The sequence below is a fragment of the Ambystoma mexicanum genome, chromosome 7p (assembly GCF_040938575.1).
Source record: "Ambystoma mexicanum isolate Mex_15411 chromosome 7p, UKY_AmexF1_1, whole genome shotgun sequence".
Lineage (NCBI taxonomy): Eukaryota > Metazoa > Chordata > Amphibia > Caudata > Ambystomatidae > Ambystoma > Ambystoma mexicanum.
In genome coordinates, this window is record NC_090939.1 from 925,636,121 (window position 1) to 925,654,853 (window position 18,733).

General features: G+C 47.3%; 1 protein-coding gene across 2 annotated transcripts in view; it reads left to right on the forward strand.

Annotated features, from left to right (window-relative positions):
• Positions 1 to 18,733, forward strand: part of FILIP1L (filamin A interacting protein 1 like) — a 1,652,893-nt gene that overhangs the window by 1,227,562 nt on the left and 406,598 nt on the right. The window lies entirely within an intron of this gene.

Below are 18,733 nucleotides of genomic sequence, written 5' to 3' on the forward strand. Positions count from 1 at the left end.
ACTCCTTCTATGCCGACGTTATTTCTTCTAATGAACGAACATGAAATGGCTTTCGTTTCTGAAATTATATTCATTATCGTTTCTTACGTGGTCCAGGCCTGTCAAGGTCAAAATACAATAGAACCTTATTCTGAGTCGTGGGCCATTCTGGCACCCGAGAAAAAATCAAAGCAGCTGACCTTCACTTCGAACGAGCACACATTCCAAGTTAGCTACATTCAGTGTAAGGCATTCTCACAGGACTTGAAATTTACACTCCATCTTTGCATTTTGTCTGCGTGCTTTGCAGCCACACAGAACCATAAATACGGAGAGATTCTATATTTATTGAAAAATGATTTATATTACTGTTTGGTTTAATTTAATGCGCAAATGAACAAGGGTGGAGAGACACATTGCATGTACACTGAGCAATCACTTTTATTTACACAATACATAGATACACATATTCAATGGGCCTGCGACATGAGGAGACTTGAGAGAACAGACAATCAAATTACAATCATTTAAACCGTGATGTGTATTTCTCAATGAGTTCTTCTTTAGGTGGACATGGAACAGATGCAATGTTGGGTGGCAATGCAGTTGTCCCCTGCACAGGTTCGTTCACAACTCCATTTATGTGCCTATCTAGGACGTCAACAATAAGTTTCTCAATAAACTCATATTGCATATCCTCAAACACTGGTTTGATCACCCATTGTTTACTTCTTTTAGTGAAGGCCTTATTGTAGCGAAGCGTCCCTAAAGTTCCGGTCGTCCTACTTTGTTGACGGCCAACATTATGGTTATGTGCCAAGACCGCTAAAAGAGTCCGATTTATCATGCCCTCCATGCCAAAATGCAATCGTTTTGGCCTGTACTTTAGGCACATATTGTGGAACACCTCCAAATCTCCTGTGTGGCAGAATTCCGTGAGTCCCCTCAAAGCTTTTGTTATAGTTTTATCAAATACAATCTTTTCAATGGCTTTGTGAGTGGGTGATGAAGGAATCAACCACTTCTTCTTCCGTGCCTCCTCTGTGGACAAATGGCCATGTTCACAATTGTGGAAATGTTGGTTCGTGTTCCATCGGTGAACATTTGTACAGTGTGGCATTACTGACCGCCATTTTTCCAGTAGAATTTCCAACGACCCTCCACATGTTTTTGAGCTCCACCAAAGATGGTTGCTGATTGACTTGGACCACTGTGAAATACCTTGCAATTCTTTTTTTTTACCTGCAGCCGACAATTTATTATTGATTGATTTTGCAAGATGCCAAACGTCAAATTGGTGATTTATATTTTTGTACTGTTCTCTCATTGTCTTGGCAATTGAAACGTGTCTGTCCGTGGCTATCAGGTCGATCACCATTCCCCGCGATTGTAGTTCTTGCAATGATGCTACAAAGCCAACTTTCTCCATGGCCACTGAGGATGTACTTTGTGACACCTGCACGACCACCGAACTCACAATTTTCTTACTTTCCATGTCCTGAAAGTGGTAGGTGCAGTACTTGGCTGAAAATCCTGGGCTGTCGCACTGTCCATCACCGGCTAGCCTGAACCGTTTGCCCGCGAATGTACTATCAATAGACATTTTTCCATTCTCCAAGCTTCGCTAATGGCTGGAAATAGATAATCGGTTTGGTATTTGTAGAACTGAGTTTTCGCAATGAAATGGATTCCCACAAACTGAAAGAAAGACTCTAATTTTTTAAAACTTGAACCACTAAAAAGTGCAGCCGCTGCACAAAGTAGATTGCCTGCTGGCAGTTGTCCCAGCATAGGTTGTGCAGACCATGTGAAAGGATGATATTTTGTACAGGTGGCATGTATTTTAAGGTTAGTGCCTCGAATTGCACGAGTCACATTAATCAATGGCTCCCCACATACTTCCCCACCTACCAAATGCCCACATTTAATCCGAATAATAATATCAATCAAACAACTATCGAATACAATGAATTTGGCCTCTTTCCTTATACTGTCACTCTGCATCCCAGCTGGTTCGGCCTGTAACGTTGAGGACATGTCACTCACATGAAAGGTAGAATCTCTGATATCGTCTTCCGCTATGTTCAGTGATATTGATGGTGTTTCATTGTCGTCTACTTCATTCTCTTCCATTGCAACATCTGTTCCTTCTCCGGCGATGGGTGAATAAAACAATTTCTTCAACTTTCTCGCCGTCTTAGTTTTTGCGGGTGTGGATTCTGTGAATTGATCTCCGACTGCATCCGAACTACCAGGAGGACATTCACTATCAATGGCTGGTGGTGGTATAGCTCCGTTGTCAATCACTTCATATTCTTCCCATTGGCACGATGCTTCTCCAGTCTCAAGTCCCTGCCAAAAGGTTTGACAAGCAACATCTCTCGTTCGCTTCACTGTCTGTGTAGATCTAGTTCGTACACCCACTCGCAACTAGAGGACAGATTGGAAAAGGGGTGTTCAGTTTAAACACAACTTACAGTATTGAACTATTAACAGTGAAAAACAACATAATATAGTGACCAGGACACTAACCTTCTTTTGCTTTCTTTTCTTTGAAACTTTCTTGCCTCGAACTTCAACATCAGGACGCTGTTGCTCCGACTCGTGTGTGCATGTCTCCACTTCCTCTTGCGCTGCAACGACTATGTTTTCCTGATAAGCACATCCATCACGCACTGACGCTCCATGGACTCCCTGAAACATAGAACTTTCATTAGTATGTATAATAATATCGAAAACACAAAATGTACTTGGGGACCAATACCCACGTACATCTCAATAGCAAAACACGAATTAACGCTTTGTGTAGAACATTCAAACGACAATTATTCACGCATTGTTGATCTAGTTAGATGGAACTGTCAAGATCCATACCTCGGGCTCCTCATAGACTTCCATTGATGATATTATTGAAGATGATGCTTCAGTGACTCCCTGAAACACAGTAATTGCATTAGTATGGTTTTCTATTTTGATAAAAAGAACAGAAAGTTTGTGCAGGCGTGAACGGCTCATCTAAATAGACCTGCACAAATGATCAGTTGTCTAAAATAAATAATGGATATCTAAATATGATTCGATTTGCTCGATCGTTGGAAGTGTCACCACCCAGAAATCTGCATCAACTACTAGGGGTGATGTTCTTGTAGAAGAAGCTCCGTCATCTCCCTGAAACATAGTACTTGCGTTAATAAAGAAGGAAGTATAGCGGATGTAATCAAGTCATATGATCTCGCTTGATCGAGCTGTCAGTATCCATACCTCGAAATGCATAAGAACATCAAGGGACGATGTAACTGCGGTGCACACTTCTGCAAGCTGTTGCGCCGACCCGTAACTGCACGCTCCCCCTTCTTCTTGGACTAATGCTCCATCGACTACCTGAAACATAGGACTTTCATTAGTAATGAACACAATATTGAAAAAAGAAGACACATAGGAGGGCGACGACAGAAGGACATATCAATGGCTAAAAACGAAAGAAACATTGTGTGTAACAATCACGCTACAAGAATGCAAGATCTGATGATCTCCATCGATGGAACTGTCCTGAAACGTACCTCGAGCATCTGAGTGACATCAACGGTAGTCGTCAATACGTTGGACTCCTCAGCATCTCCCTGAAAGACAGTACTTGAATTATTTTGGATAACAATAATTATAACTGAAAACAAAGACTAGAGGACGAGTACAAGGGTGTACCATTAGGTAAAATAATTACACGATAAATTAAAACTATTGATTTACATGCCTAAAACAAGTCAGTGGCAGAATAGCCAAGTAATATTACCCGATAGGCGCTTGAAGTGGCTGATGACTGCAATAACGACACGGATGGAGAATCTTCCGCCTTCATATTGAGTGGATACATAAATGGGGAAATTATTGTTAGCTAATGCTACACACTACCGCAAGGCCGAGAGATAAATACGTAAACTTGACTCACCAGTGGAGGGATGTGGACGAATAGAGTGGGAATAGCGGTTGAGAGCAATTTTCGCCTCGCTCGCGGTGTGTTCTTCTTTATTAGCAATGATGTGGAGTACATGTCAGAGGTAAAGTGCCTGCTGCAGATGCGGTATCGATCACCCCTCTTGTCCGCAAAGACTTCTAGGACTCTACTTTCAAGCTCAGAGGGTGGATATCCGCAATATCGGACCCATTCTCTTATCTGATCTATTGTCTTAGGGAAAACATGCATTATAGTACCTTCAGATTTATTATGGGTCTTCGAAGGACAACCGCCAATGGAACAGGCAGGCATTGTGGAAAGTTCTGAAAAGTAAAGATCAACAATTCTCTATGAATACCAATGTGTTAAAAAATTAAATACATAAAAGGTTCAATGCAAGGTATGTTTTGGTTTTTGGAACTATACACGGTATTCACATGAGGATAAGTATTTGAATAACTTTAAAAAAATACAAAAATAATTTGACTAAACTCAGAACATGTGACTAGTTCCTTGCATGTACTGTCTTGAACGAAAAGAAATTGGACGCAAAATGAGTATGGTACATGGCCTTACCTTGACGAGCAAACAGTTAGATGCAGGGATCAGAGTAGTTTCTTGTCGTAGAACAGGGAGCAGTTCACAGGTTGCAAACTGATGAGTTTGCTCAAAGTGGTCACGGAAGTTCACAGAGACGAAGAGCAGACAACCAGCACCTTCACGGGTTGACTAGCAAAGCGCAAAGAAGTTCTCATTAGAAATATGAAGTGGGTTATAAAGAATTCGAAACAGGGGTGTGTTTGTGAATGAATGACGTGTGGGGAGATGCTTGGCAGGAGACACGGGGTCTGGCGGTAGACATGGGAACAACAACCCATGCTCTATAGACCACTTTGAAGTGTACATGGTCTTTGGCACCTCTTGGCCTTAATCGCTCCCTGACAGCTCCACTTGCCAGCGCAAGTACCCCGGTGCGAACTGCCTTTGATAGGGCGTGGGGTGGATTGGGGCGGTGGTCGTGCAGACAAGACACAGGAAGACTCGTGAATGGAGACACACTTATGTGGATTGCAGGGGGCCGTCCAGCGTGAGGGGAGATGCTTGGCAGGAGACACGGGGTCTGGCGGTAGACATGGGAACAACAACCCATGCTCTATAGACCACTTTGAAGTGTACATGGTCTTTGGCACCTCTTGGCCTTTATCGCTCCCTGACAGCTCCACTTGCCAGCGCAAGTACCCCGGTGCGAACTGCCTTTGATAGGGCGGGGGGTGGATTGGGGCGGTGGTCGTGCAGACAAGACACAGGAAGACTCGTGAATGGAGACACACTTATGTGGATTGCAGGGGGCCGTCCAGCGTGAGGGGAGATGCTTGGCAGGAGACACGGGGTCTGGCGGTAGACATGGGAACAACAACCCATGCTCTATAGACCACTTTGAAGTGTACATGGTCTTTGGCACCTCTTGGCCTTTATCGCTCCCTGACAGCTCCACTTGCCAGCGCAAGTACCCCGGTGCGGGCGGTGGTCGTGCAGACAAGACTCGTTTGCCGTAGGGCCTCACCAAGGAGAGGCCATCTAACTGCATGTAAGAGGCAGGCTGCAGGATCTAGTACATGGAAGGCAGGGGGGTGAGTTTATAAATACCTCAGCCTCCCAGGAGAATATATGGGTGCAGTTCACCCTGGAGACCCTGAACAAAGTGGTGTGGTAAGTATTTTTGGGGGAGGAGGCAAGGCCGGGAGGCTTGATGCCAACCCGCAAAATAACATATGTATGTCTGCTGCATATGGGTTCAACGGTTATGTGGATTGAAGGTGGGCGGCCAGCGTGAGGGAGGATGCTGGCCGGAGACATGTGGTGTGACAAGACAAGGCACAGGAAGACTATTCAATGGAGACACACTAGATTCATTTAAAAAATCAAAACAACCATTGTTAAAATATATGTTGGGTTTTATTTTAGATCTTAATTTCAATTGAACATAAATAATAAACATTACACATTGTAAAGTTGCGGTTGCAGCACATCCCGGGAAAAGCCGCGGTATTGTCCACTGTCGCTGGGGAAATGTTGTCTAATGGCAAGTACCGCACAGGCAGGTATTACTCTCCGAACGCGGTGTCCGAGCCACCCGTGAAGCCACCAAGTGAAGCAACGATAGGCCACCAGCCTGTACCACCTGTGAAAATGAAAGATGCAAACTGTATTAAAATGACAACTTTCTTATCACTGTCGATTCAGGTACAAAAATGTCATTCTGCTTTGAAAAAAATTCTATCTAGAAAATGCACAACATGGAACCAATTTACATGCATTCGAATGATATGTAGATGTAGTTTTATATGTGGGAGACGACCATGAAATAGTAGTGGCATCACTGACATCACAACCAGAGTATACTTACTCGTTACTCGGATTACGCGGACGAACAGTGCCGCAAAGTTCGTGCATAAGCACCATCATCATCCTCAACACTGTCCGTGAGAGGCAGGCTTCCCTGAACTCTGGCAGCTCGGTGATGCATTGCGGACTTGGCTCGCCTTCCGAAATGTAGGCCAAGCACCCGGAATTTTCACGGCAGCAGCAGTTCTCCTCCTCAGTTGGCATTAGCTCGCAACGATTGCACGTGCACCAGGTGGAGACGCCGTCCATGCGACATGGTCCAGGCTCTTCATCCGTTGACTGGTCCTCCCAACTGCCGTCCGAATCCCCATCGTTTTCGCGTGCTTGCCTTTCCAGTAGTTCTTCCTCGGTGTACTCGGGCTCGTACATATACGGCATTATTGTAGCCATTGTGTGGTAAAGAAAGTAAAATAATTTATAGCGGTGGTACTGGTATCTGTTCACACGGGCTACAATCAACGAAGGTAGCTGACCAGAGCACAGAAACGAGTCACAGAATACTCAAAGTAACACAGCAAGAGTAATGGAATCGAAAATCTGCTGCTGTGTGTTGTGAAACGGTGTGTTTATACTTATTGAGGAAAGAGGCGTCCTGCCGTTTCCATGGCGACACTTCATTAGCTGAGGCGCAGCGATTGTTGACACGAAACGTGCTTTGGCGTTGGGAAATGGGCGGTACGCGTCTGCTGATGTCAGCCTCGGGGGCGGGGGATTTGATTTAGTGCCGCAAAAGCAGGTGAGCCAGGGCGATGCGGCAAGTGATAGGATTATCATAAAATGGCGGCTGATTTCGAGTGCGTTAATGGACGAAAAGTCGGGTAAGGTCCATAGGAAAGTTTTCCACGATCTACCGAGTTATGCTTAAAAACACATGGCCGAACCGTAGGGACAATAAAAAAAAAGTCCCGGAACTCTCCTTTAATTGTGGAGTGGACGTCATCTTGCAGTATTCTGACTTGCACATAATATTTAGGGTGGCACCTGTTTCAGTGAGGAACCTGGTCTGGTGATACCATCAGGCGAGGTCGTCACGCTATTCATCATGTAAGCATAGTCATGCTGAGTTGTCTCCCTGGGGAGGTGAAGGTGATGTAGACCTTCCTGTCACTTGTCTGACATGTGTTATGAGGTCTTGCCTCACACCTGCGTCTCTTCTTGGACCAGTGCTGCGTATACTATACTCTTGTTTGGAGGGTGTAGAATTGCACCCTTGTGGCCGTCAAGGTGGAGAATTGCATGCAGATGGCTGCCAGGTGATTCTCTCTGCCACATTTGGTGCCGGTGTGTCCAAATGCCAGGCACTTTACTCCTTGTTGATGGGGGAATGGGAGGCCACACCGATAACATCTCCCAGGAGAAACAGGTCCCTTGGATTGTTACTTTCATGTCTACTTTGAGCTGCTGGTGAGACTTGATAGATTTGTTCTCTTCCGGGCACCTTGGTGGTTTGAATTTGCGAGGCTTTTGCGTCCACTGTGGATTCCGTTCTGGCCATTTGCAATATAGTGGCCAGCGGAAATGTTTCTCAGAGCAATTTCTTTCTGACTGATGATAACAGACATCCTCCTATGATCCTTAATCGGATGGCTTCCTCGTTCGTGAATTTATGGGAAAGTAGGTATGAGTTCCTCTACCTTATCTCCAACCAGATTCACCAGCAATCTCCTGGCAAACTTGTCAGGCTCACTTTCATTGTGGGCATGCAGGTACTTTTCGAACGTCCTTAACCCTTTCTCCCAGCGCGGTCCCAAGGCTTGCTGCTCACTCATGTCAAACGACCCAGGTCGGCGAAAAGCTGCTGCGTTGCGCAGATCCTCTTAACTTGGCTCACCTTCTGACGTTTTGGAGGACAGGTGTCCTTTATGAAGCCTCAAGATTAAGCTGACAGTGTGGATCCTGAAATGGGTTTGCCTCACTGAGATCCTATCCTCGTCACCATTGTCTGGTTCCCACTATGTGGGTGGGGAGAGAAATGCAGTAAATATGCTGGATTCAGATCCAGGAGAAGACAGTCTATCTAATGAATACACAGAGCCAGGTTTTGGTGAACTGTGCTTTATTATTCGTGCCGGCAAATGCCGAGCACAGGAATTTCCCACTGCGCATGCATCTCATACTACATCCCCATTGGTGGATGCAGTTTGTGACGGAGCTCGGCAGCTCCATTAACCGTGTCCTCTCCAGGACACAATACATACTGGTAAATGCCTGCATTCCAAGCAGCCCATTGGCTACTCTAGTTTTCACCCTCACCCCCACCCAGACCGCCTGTCTTTGCCTTCATCCTCGCACATTGGCATAGCCCTCCCCATACTACATCTGCTTGCCAGCACTCTATGGAATTAAATGTACTTAGTTGACATCACCTTAACTTCCATGCCAACGTCTACAACTACTATGGAAACCAAGGAAGAACTCCACAAAGAGCGCACATTCCCTATTTACATGGCTGAAATGTTTGTTGATATTTTTTAGAGCAAGCACAGGTTGCATGCTCTCTCTCATCAATGTTTTGCACCACCAAAAGCACCTCGGACAAAGTGACAGTGTTATCCTATAATGCCAATAATGCTGTGTTAAAGGGTCCTAGCAGCTGGAAAGGCCCGTGCTAATGTCCTGTGCCAATTAACTAGGATACCAGCCCCTTACGACCCAGTCTGGGCAACTAAACGGGGCATTATGGCCTAATTGCAATTAATTATATTCTACAAAAATACATTCAGTAATTAAACAATCATTGGGACTGTTTGTCGGGTTTTTTTGTGTAGGCATGGGAAAGGCACTTGCCAGGCACTTCCATAGTGGTATTAACTGGCCATTGATGGCATCAGGTGCAAAATGGTGCATCTGATAGCAGTGCCCGGCAAATCCCTAATACTTACACACAATCTAAAACTGTTGGCTTTGTCAATGTTCGTTTTCAACGGGACTTCATTGAAAGACACATAGTGCTTATAAATCAAGTGGCTCAAGGTAGACCTGGTTAAGACATTTTCATTACACCAGTAGCTGGTTTGCAGCTCCAATTAAGTAATTAACTCTCCAAAGACTGCTTTGAAAAAACACTGGCAGGCACTTCGAGTGCAAAGTTTATTGTAAGGCTTGAGTAAAGGAGCTCAAAGAGTTCCCATGAGGAGGGGTTTTGGGTGGGGAGGCGCAGGAACTGGGCGGGAATAAGACATGCAGATTATCATGGCCATGGGCAGTCAATTGTGAGCAAATAACCAATCAACATCTACAAGCTTTGTGTCCCTCCTTATATGCCAATTGTCCGTATCTGTACTCTAATGCAATAGTTCCGGCTTACAGGTGATGCCCATGCACCACCTAATAGTCCAAACTAAAAAAGAAGTGGTCCTTCAAAAAAGAGCTAATCCATTTCGGTAAAAAAAAAAAAAGAAAACACGTTGTGACAAAAATAAACTGAATCTTAACATAAATCTACACTTTTTGCAAACACAAAGTGATTTTCTAAAAAAGCAATGTTCCACCTGCTGTAAATTACTGCCTCGTTTGAATTATAAGGGACGGGTGGTATAACTCAGTAGCAAAGCGCTCGTCATGAAAGCAAAACGAGGCAGAGGAACATAGGTTCAAATCCCCAAAACGAGGCAGAGGAACATAGGTTCAAATCCCCGGTCCGTGCTTAAAAACCTCTTCGGTATTAAGCGTGTTATAAACAACCAATTATAATTATTATTATGTCCAAGTAGCACATTTTTCAGATTTTCAACCTGACTCACTAGGCGCAAGGACAACAAAACATGTTTGCCCAGCCCAATTACAAACAGACGCTATTTACTGAATACTTTGCCTGCGCTCTGCGTGCAGATGTCTTGAAAACAAAGTTGGACTAGATCCCTCCAAGAAAAAATGTAGCCCTTTCTGTCGTTGGCCAAACTCTGCGTGTTAATTAAAAGGAACACTTCGCACCTTATTGCACCAACCAATCCACAGTTCAATTGCTTCATTTTGGGAGTGTCGCCCCGTTACTTATTGTTTCCAAGAGATATGTCTTTCTCTACAGCCGGAGAGCTGTTCCAGCAATGGCTCCCTTTGGAAGGTTCAGGAAAAAATGAGTCAGAACCGCCTGTCCGTCAATGGGCGGCTACTGCAGGAGAGATGAGAGAACTCCCCTATCTGCTGTATTTCCTTCTGTACCAGGACATACTCCAGATGTGAACGTTTGGGTGTGAGAAAGCGCAATCTAGCCCAAATTCAGTGCAAAGATATGTCTCCCCGTCAGTCGTCTGTGTACTTGCACATTCTCTGCTGTCGCACTCGAGGCTGAAACCTATTTCTACCGATGTGGCAACACTTCCAAAAAGTCAAGAAAGGACAACATAAAGTAGCATTTGCACGCCGGTTTGCTGCAAACTCTGGCCCCAAGTGCCGGATTACCCATTAGGCCAAGAAGGCACCGGCCTATGGGTCCCACTCCTTTTAGGGGCCCCGCAACAACGGATCAAAATAATGCGGTGCAGAACATTTAAAATGCATTAGGAGATCATTTGCGAGGAGAGGACATTTCGACTGCCTAGTGTTGTGGGGCCAGTGGCGGCCACGGGGCCAGCCCCACAATAATGGTGACGAGGGAGTGAAACCCCCGTGAAGTCTCCCGCTCCATTCCTTTCCTCAATTGTTTCCTTGCGGGAAGAATGAGGAGGGAGAAAGGAAGAGGAGCGGCAGTCCATCGCCCGTGGTGCAGTGCAAGGATGCCCGTGCATGCTTCGCCCTGGCCGTGGCCCTCATTCATGAGGGTGCTCATACAGCCGGGATCAGAGCATGTCCACAGCCCTCTGCGATGTCCACAGCCGCCCGGTGGCATTCGATGCTGTGAGGGGAGAAGAAATGGAGCGGCCAGCAGCGAGTAAAAAGACACCTCCCGCTTGTGGAGAGAGAGTTGTGCTGCCCCCCCAGAGGAAAGAGAAGAGAAGTGGCAGCCTTTGCCATGTTGCGGAGGAGGAGCCCTGCCGGTGGATCGTCCCTGGCTGCGACCCCCTGCGAGGAGGATGCTCGTGTGGCCAGGGAGAGAGCCAGCCTGCAAACCCCTGTGGTGTCTGCTGACAAATGAAGGAGTTGTCTCCCGAAGGTGAGCCAAAGCCGCTGGAACAAAGAAGAAGGAAAGTGGCCCTGCCGCCAAGAATAGGAGGTGAGTGCACCCCCCAAGCGGCAGCAGTATCCTGGGTGGTGCCACGCCACTGCCGCAGCCCCCACTGAGATCCCGGGCCCTTTGGGTGGTAAAATCAAGCTCCGGGATTGGAGCGGTCTGAAAAAAAGATGCAGATCATCCATGTGGTTGCCCGTATATGATCCCGGGCCCAGCGGTGATGATGATGATGATGAAGTGCTTCGGTCGGGAGCAGAGAAAGTGGAATCGCCCGTGCAAGATCGCAGGCCACTGGTGGTGAGTGCTAAGGTGCTCCGGTAGGGGCAAAATAGAAAAAGCAAAGCAATCCATGCCGGTGCTCCCTGCATGTCCCCAGGAAGGGCAGCATGAGCCGAGGGACACTGCCATGGACTTGGAAAGATCACAAGCTGCCGGGGCGGTGAACAGTGAAGGCTCCATGTCAGAGCAAAGAAGTTATCCCAACGCTCCATGCCGGCACACTTACTATGCACCCGGGCTAGGAAGCAGTGATTTTCATTTTTTTGCTGTGCTCCAATTTGGAGCACATGTGACAAATGTATATGGCCCTCTGCAAATCCTGTGCTGTAGAGCGGTGAAATTTAAAGAGCACGGTGGGAGCTGAATGAGGAGGGTGGCCCTGTCCTGCAAGGGGCCCCAACACGCTGCCACTAAAGTCACACTACCTGCCCTACAAGTGGCCTTGCCAAAGTGCCACCCCGATGCCCCGGGCCATGGGGTGTGATTCTAATACCCGGCCTCCAGCGTCACCCTGCCCCAGTGTCACCCTGCCAATGATGTGCACGCACCTGCCTGGGGGAGAGAACTATGTGGTAAGTGGCCTCATTGCCCTGCAACTAGTGTGCCCTCCCGGCTCTGCAGGTGGCCCCCAGCATTCTGCCACTGGCGTGTGCACCATGCAGGACCTGCCTTCCATGGGCCAGGCCGATGTGGCCCTAGGGGCGATTCCTGCCACCAGCAAACGGGGACATCAACTGCCTCAGAGAAGGGATGATGGGACTGGCCAGGGCTGCTGTAGCCCCATCTTCAGCAGGGATTCCTGCCGGAAGGAGAAGAAGTGGTGCAGCCCAGATACCCTATCACCTGTGTCTGGCCAAACAACACAGACGGCCCTGACACTTGCTGCCAAGAAGCAGTGTAACGGGCAAGGCAAGGGTTGCAGCTCCTCATGAGTTCTTGTGCGCCCTCCTGTGCCCCTGGAGAAGTGACACTCCTGACTGAGGGAGCATGGCCGAAAAGGGGGGTGAGTGTTATCCTGTCACCCCATGGCTTGTCAACATCACGTGGCGCAGCCTGGACGTCCTGCTACCTGTGTCTTGCTGCCTTCCCCTACATCAAGGGACTAAGCTGATGTGGCCCCAGGTACCCGCCAGGTGTGGCTTTGCCGGCCTGGAACTGTACCATCAATGGGCCTGGACCCGGGGAAGTGATTCCTGAACGGACACTGATGGAAAGTTAACTGGTCTCCTGTAGTCCTGCAATTGCTTAAAGAGGACTCAGTAAACATGTGTTTTGATGCTGTGAACCTGCATATTAGCTACATGTTTAAAGTGGTCTTAGTAAAGAACAGTGATGTGAAGCTGTGATCCTGCAGTTAGTAGGTGTGCTCTATATGGTGCCAGCAGCTAACAATGGTGTCATTCAGTGGTTGCAGTTTTGTACCCCAGGTTAATAAAGGGTTTTGTAAAATGTGGGGGAACTGCCACCATTCCACTGGCGGTTCACCAACCACGAATGTCACCCACTGAGTATGTTTAGAATGTGTTATTATGTGCTATGTCTGTACCTATCTGAGAAGCTATGTATGTGTCAGTGGCATATCCTACTATCTGTTTACCACAAAATTCCCAAGTGATAAGTATCTGCAACGGGGGTGTCGTGTATGTCTCAGAAACGTTTGTTTTGTTTGTTATGAAAAAGGAGGAGTGTGATGGGTGACCCTCCCGTGTGATGTGTCCTTCCCACGTGTATTGCCCTTTTAAGATGGGTGACCCTCCCGTGTGATGTGTCCTTCCCACGTGTATTGCCCTTTTAAGATGGGCCACGACTCAGTCATGGCCCAAGCTAATAAAAGGACCTTCTACTGGCACGTGCAACAGAACGCCTGCAGACTCCAACTATGGAACTCCTGTTGTCTCTGTCTCTCATTGTGGGCCTGCAGACCTACACTGTGTGATCACGGTCCTGCGGCCCTGGCCTGCAGGCCCCATGCCATGTAACCACAGCCCTGCAGGTCCCTGCTGGGTGGGGCCCCCAGACCAGCCTGATACGCTGGGTCCAGCCCAGGCACCCACCATACAGTATGTTACCGGCATCCACAGTGCTTCAGCACCCAGGCTGTGCCCCACAGCCTGACAGGGCCCTGCACTGCAACGACCTATACGTCCTGGTGACCCGTGCATGCCAGCATAGTGCTGGGCCCCCCAGCACTAATAAGGCTGGCCGCATGACCGCCACCAGCCCCACAAAACCTAGGGGCCACCACAGGGTTTGATCTGGCACTACTGGCCCGATCTTAGCAATTTCAGCCCAAGTCCTTGCAACCTGACATGAGGAGTATGTAACGCTCACCTGATTCCCGTAGAGGCGCCGGTCTTGACTGGGCGTATACCGTATCTTCAAAGGTGATGTGTAACACATGGCTGGCTCTTTGGGCTGGACCTCTGTGCACTGTATGTCTGGCTCGAAGGGTAAGATGTCTGCAGATAGAAAATGTGGGATTAATGAACCGGGTTATTGAATGTCTCTCTCTTCTTCCCTTTCTCTTCTCCTGTAGAACCCCAAAGGTTAACGCTCTCACCTTAGGTAAGTGAACGCCGTGCTCTCCATCTGCCTCGAGGCAGGGTGCTGTAACCAGTTTCTTCACTGGATAAGGGGAGCAGGCCTCTTGACTTCAGAGGACTGCTGTCCGTCGTTTACTGCACGAACGGTAAGTTTCGAGTAATTCTAATGTCTTTAAAGTCTTTTGTAATGATGTCTCTTGTTTTGCAGGGTTCCGGCAATGGCGGATGGCGGGCTGAAGTGAGTTGAAGATGGAGCCCGTGTGATGAATAGAAGCGCCTGGAAGCACGTAAGTAAGCGCTTGTTGCCTGCTTCACGATGCGCTCTAACTGTCTTTTTATTTTGCAGGTACAAGTTCGGGGCGGCTGCAGGGTGGCGGAATACCCACTGGGTTAGATGTGGAAAGGAGTAATGGCACGTGAGTATTAAAGTTCCCCAATGTCTTTAAACGCACCTTGTTTTGTCTTTCAGATGTGGGATGCAGCGCCGAAGGCCTCCGGAGCGTGCGAAGAGTTGGTAAGCTTTTGTCTTTCAGATGCCGGAATGCAGTGTGAAGACCCCCGGAGCGCACGAAGAGTAGGTAAGCCTTTGTCTTTCAGATGCCGGAATGCAGCGCGAGGCGTTGGTGACAGCCGATGGACCAGGTAAGTGAAGAGCTGTCACTGAAGACCGTAATGCTAACCTGTTCTTTCTTGTCTTTATAGGTGTTGCTGAAGACTGGATTCAGAATGGTAAGCCTTTTTCCTTAGGCCCAGGATCAGATGCAGAAGACACGATGAGCGTTCTGCTGCTGAGGATGCAGAATAACGCAAAGCAAGATTCATCCATCGGGTGTGGTTTAAATAGCCTCCTGTAGTGCTTAGGTGTCTCCTTCCACAGCCACGCCTAAGAAAAGAGTTCCTGCTTTCCAGAAGAGTTCCAGTGTTCTGAATCTAGGGAGTGGCTCCTGCCCCACCCAACAGGAAAAGTAGTTCCAAACAGAAGAGGATCAGAGACTCAACTGGCAGGCAAGTAAGCAGCATGGTCTGCTGCAGGTAAGTCCACCCAAGCATTATGAGCCCGGCGCTTCCAGCGCTGGGACTGGGCATATTTATGAGCCTGGTGCCACTGGCGCCAGGACTGGGTCCAAAAGGCCCCAATTGGGACTGGTTGGAACTCGGAACCTGGGTTATGGATCTGCTTCCAAGGGAGTTTGGAAAACCCTGACCTTTTGGAAGCAGAGATCATGACAGTACCCCCCCTCAAGGCCCCTCCCAAACCGGGCTTCCCCGGGGGTTTTGGCTTGTCAGGAAATGTTCGGTGAAATCTTTTGATTAGGCGAGGAGCGTGGACATATTCAGCAGGTTCCCAGGATCTCTCTTGGGGGCCGTAGCCTTTCCAGTCAATTAGGTAGAATAGTTTAGATTTGGAGATCTTGGAGTCCAGAATGCTTTTCACTTCAAACTCGAGTTCTCCATCAACTAGGATAGGTTTTGGAGATTTGGTTAGTCGGGTTTGAGGTTGCACGGGTTTTAATAGAGAGACGTGGAAGACCGGATGTATCTTCATGTGCGGGGGCAAGTCCAACTTGACCGCTACTGGGTTTACTATGGTAGTGATGGAATAGGGACCAAGGTATCTTGGGTTGAATGTGCGTGGCCCTTTTAGAGGTAGATATTTGGTGGATAACCAGACTTGATCCCCTACTTGATATTGAGGGGCTTCCTTCCGATGTTGATCTGCTCCTTTCTTGTATTGTTCTTTAGCCCTTTGAAGGTGAGAAACAGCTTCCTTAAAGGCTTGGGTGATTGTAGAATGCAGGTAGTCTACTGCTGGTGTTTCAAGATCTTGGAGGGGATCCAACTCCGAGGTTCGAGGGTGACTGCCGTACAAAAGAAAAAACGGGGTTTTCCCAGTTCCCGAATGGACAGAATTATTGTAGGCATATTCGGCTATCCAAAGGATGTCTTTCCAAGTTTTTTCAGTTTGTTGCAGCATGCAGCGTAAATACTGTTCCAGAGTTTGATTGGTCCTCTTGGTTTGTCCGTCGGTCTGAGGGTGGTGACTGGTCGATAGTCTCACATCAATTTGAGCCGACCGACAGCAACTTCGCCAAAAATGAGAAATAAATTGACTACCTCGATCCGAAATTAGAACCGAAGGAAAACCGTGCAGTCGGACGATGTTTTCGAGAAATTCTCGGGCCAGAGTTGCTGCTGTTGGCAAGCCTTTGAGCAGAATGAAATGCGCCATCTTGGAGAATAAGTCCACGATTACTAGAATCGTATTGTATCCGGAGCATGGAGGTAGATCGGTGATGAAGTCCATAGAAAGTGTATGCCAAGGGCGAGGTGGGATGTCAATAAGGCGTAAGAGGCCTGCTGGTCTTTCCTTTTGACTCTTGTTTTGGGCGCATACTCCACAGGACATTATAAAGTCTCTGATATCTTTTTTCCAAGACGGCCACCAGAAGTAGCGCTTGATCTTTTCTGAGGTCTTGGCTATACCGGGATGTCCTTCCATTAAAGAATCGTGATAACAAGAGATTACTTTTTTCTGTAAATCTGTGCTGGGTAGGTATAATCGTTCTTGGAAATACAATAAGTTGTCCTTTACTCCAAAGTCCTTTCCCTGCAGATGCCAATTCTGTATGTCTGCTGGAGTTACAAGTTGCCTGGCTTTATCCTTAACTTCCTCTATGGATTCTGTGGCGATTACACCCAGAATTCTTTGTTCGGGAATGATTGGTACAGGTTTAGGGTTGATCAAGTGTTCTTCCACTCCCATCCGAGAAAGGGCATCAGCTTTACCGTTTTTTGTACCAGGTCCATAGGTAATTATGAAGTCAAACTCGGCAAAGAATAATGCCCAACGGAGTTGTCTAGAGGATTGGGCTTTTGCGGTTTTCAAATATTGCAGGTTTCGGTGATCCGTAATCACAGTAACGGTGTGTCGGGCCCCCAGCAGATAATGCCGCCAAGCCTTAAAGGCAGACTTGATAGCCAGAAGTTCCTTGACAGTAATCGTGTAATTGATTTCAGGAGGTGAGAATTTGCGGGACCAAAATGCCACGGGATGCAACTGATTGGTTACCGGGTCCTTTTGTGATAGTACTGCCCCCATGGCAAGGCTTGAAGCATCAGTTTCCACGATGTAGGGGAGTTCGGGGCAAGGGTGTTTTAAGATTGGAGCAGAGATAAATTTAGTCTTCAAATCCTGGAAAGCTTGTTCCGCCTTGGTAGACCATTCAAAACGTTTGTTTTTCTTTAACAAGGCAGTGATGGGCTGGACTATTCGAGAGAATTCGGGGATAAACCTGCGGTAAAAGTTAGCGAAGCCTAACATGCTTTGCACACCTTTTACGGAGGATGGTGATGGCCATTTGAGAACTGCATCGACCTTCTTTGAATCCATACGCACTCCGCCAGGTGATAATATGAATCCCAAGAATTCAACTTCAGTCACGTTGAAAACACATTTTTCCAACTTAGCGAAAAGTTTGTGTTGACGCAATCTTTCGAGGACCATTTTCACGTGTTTCCGATGTTCAGATTCCGATGAAGAATAAACGAGGATGTCGTCAATGTAAACAACAACACACACATCTATGAGCTCTCTGAGGACATCGTTCATAAAATATTGAAAGGCGGCCGGGGCATTACAAAGTCCGAAGGGCATGACCTGATATTCAAATAGCCCATACTTGGTGCAGAAGGCCGTCTTCCATTCATCGCCCTCTTTTACTCATACCAAGTGGTAAGCTCCTCTAAGATCCAGCTTTGTATATATGCATGCTTTTCTGACTTGGTCCAGGAGTTCAGGGATCAAAGGTAACGGATATCTATTCTTATCGGTGATCTGGTTCAGGGAGCGATAATCTATACAAGTTCTAAGGTCTCCTTCCTTTTTTGGAACGAAGAACAAAGCTGAAGAAGCAGGGGACTTGGAAGGACGAATAAACCCATTTGCCAGGTATTGATCCAGGTATTGTCGAAGGTGAAGGTTCTCAGGCTCGGTGAGGGCATAAATTCTACTACAAGGAGGAGTAGATCCAGGTATCAGGTTGATCTGGCAGTCATAAGACCTATGAGGAGGTAGAGAGTTAGCCTGATCCTTCCGGAAAACATCTTGGTATTCTAGGTATTCGGGAGGTAACTGGGGAGTCTCTGAAGAAATTGCTGCCAGTGCAACACCAGGTGGAGGGTGACAAGTAGAGACACATTCTGGAAACTGGACCGTTCTTGCTCGCCAATCGATCAGAGGATTGTGTTTCTCTAACCAAGGTATTCCTAGAATAATCTGAAACTGAGGGGCCTTGATCACATCGAACACGATCTTCTCATGGTGTCCATCTTGACTTACTAGCGTCACTTCTTGAGTGGTATGTGTTACTGGCCCGGAGGCTATCTCCGTACCATCCACCGTAGTAATGACGTCCTTTAGAGCCTTGGGACAAAGAGTTAGATTCATCCTCAAAACCATTTCAT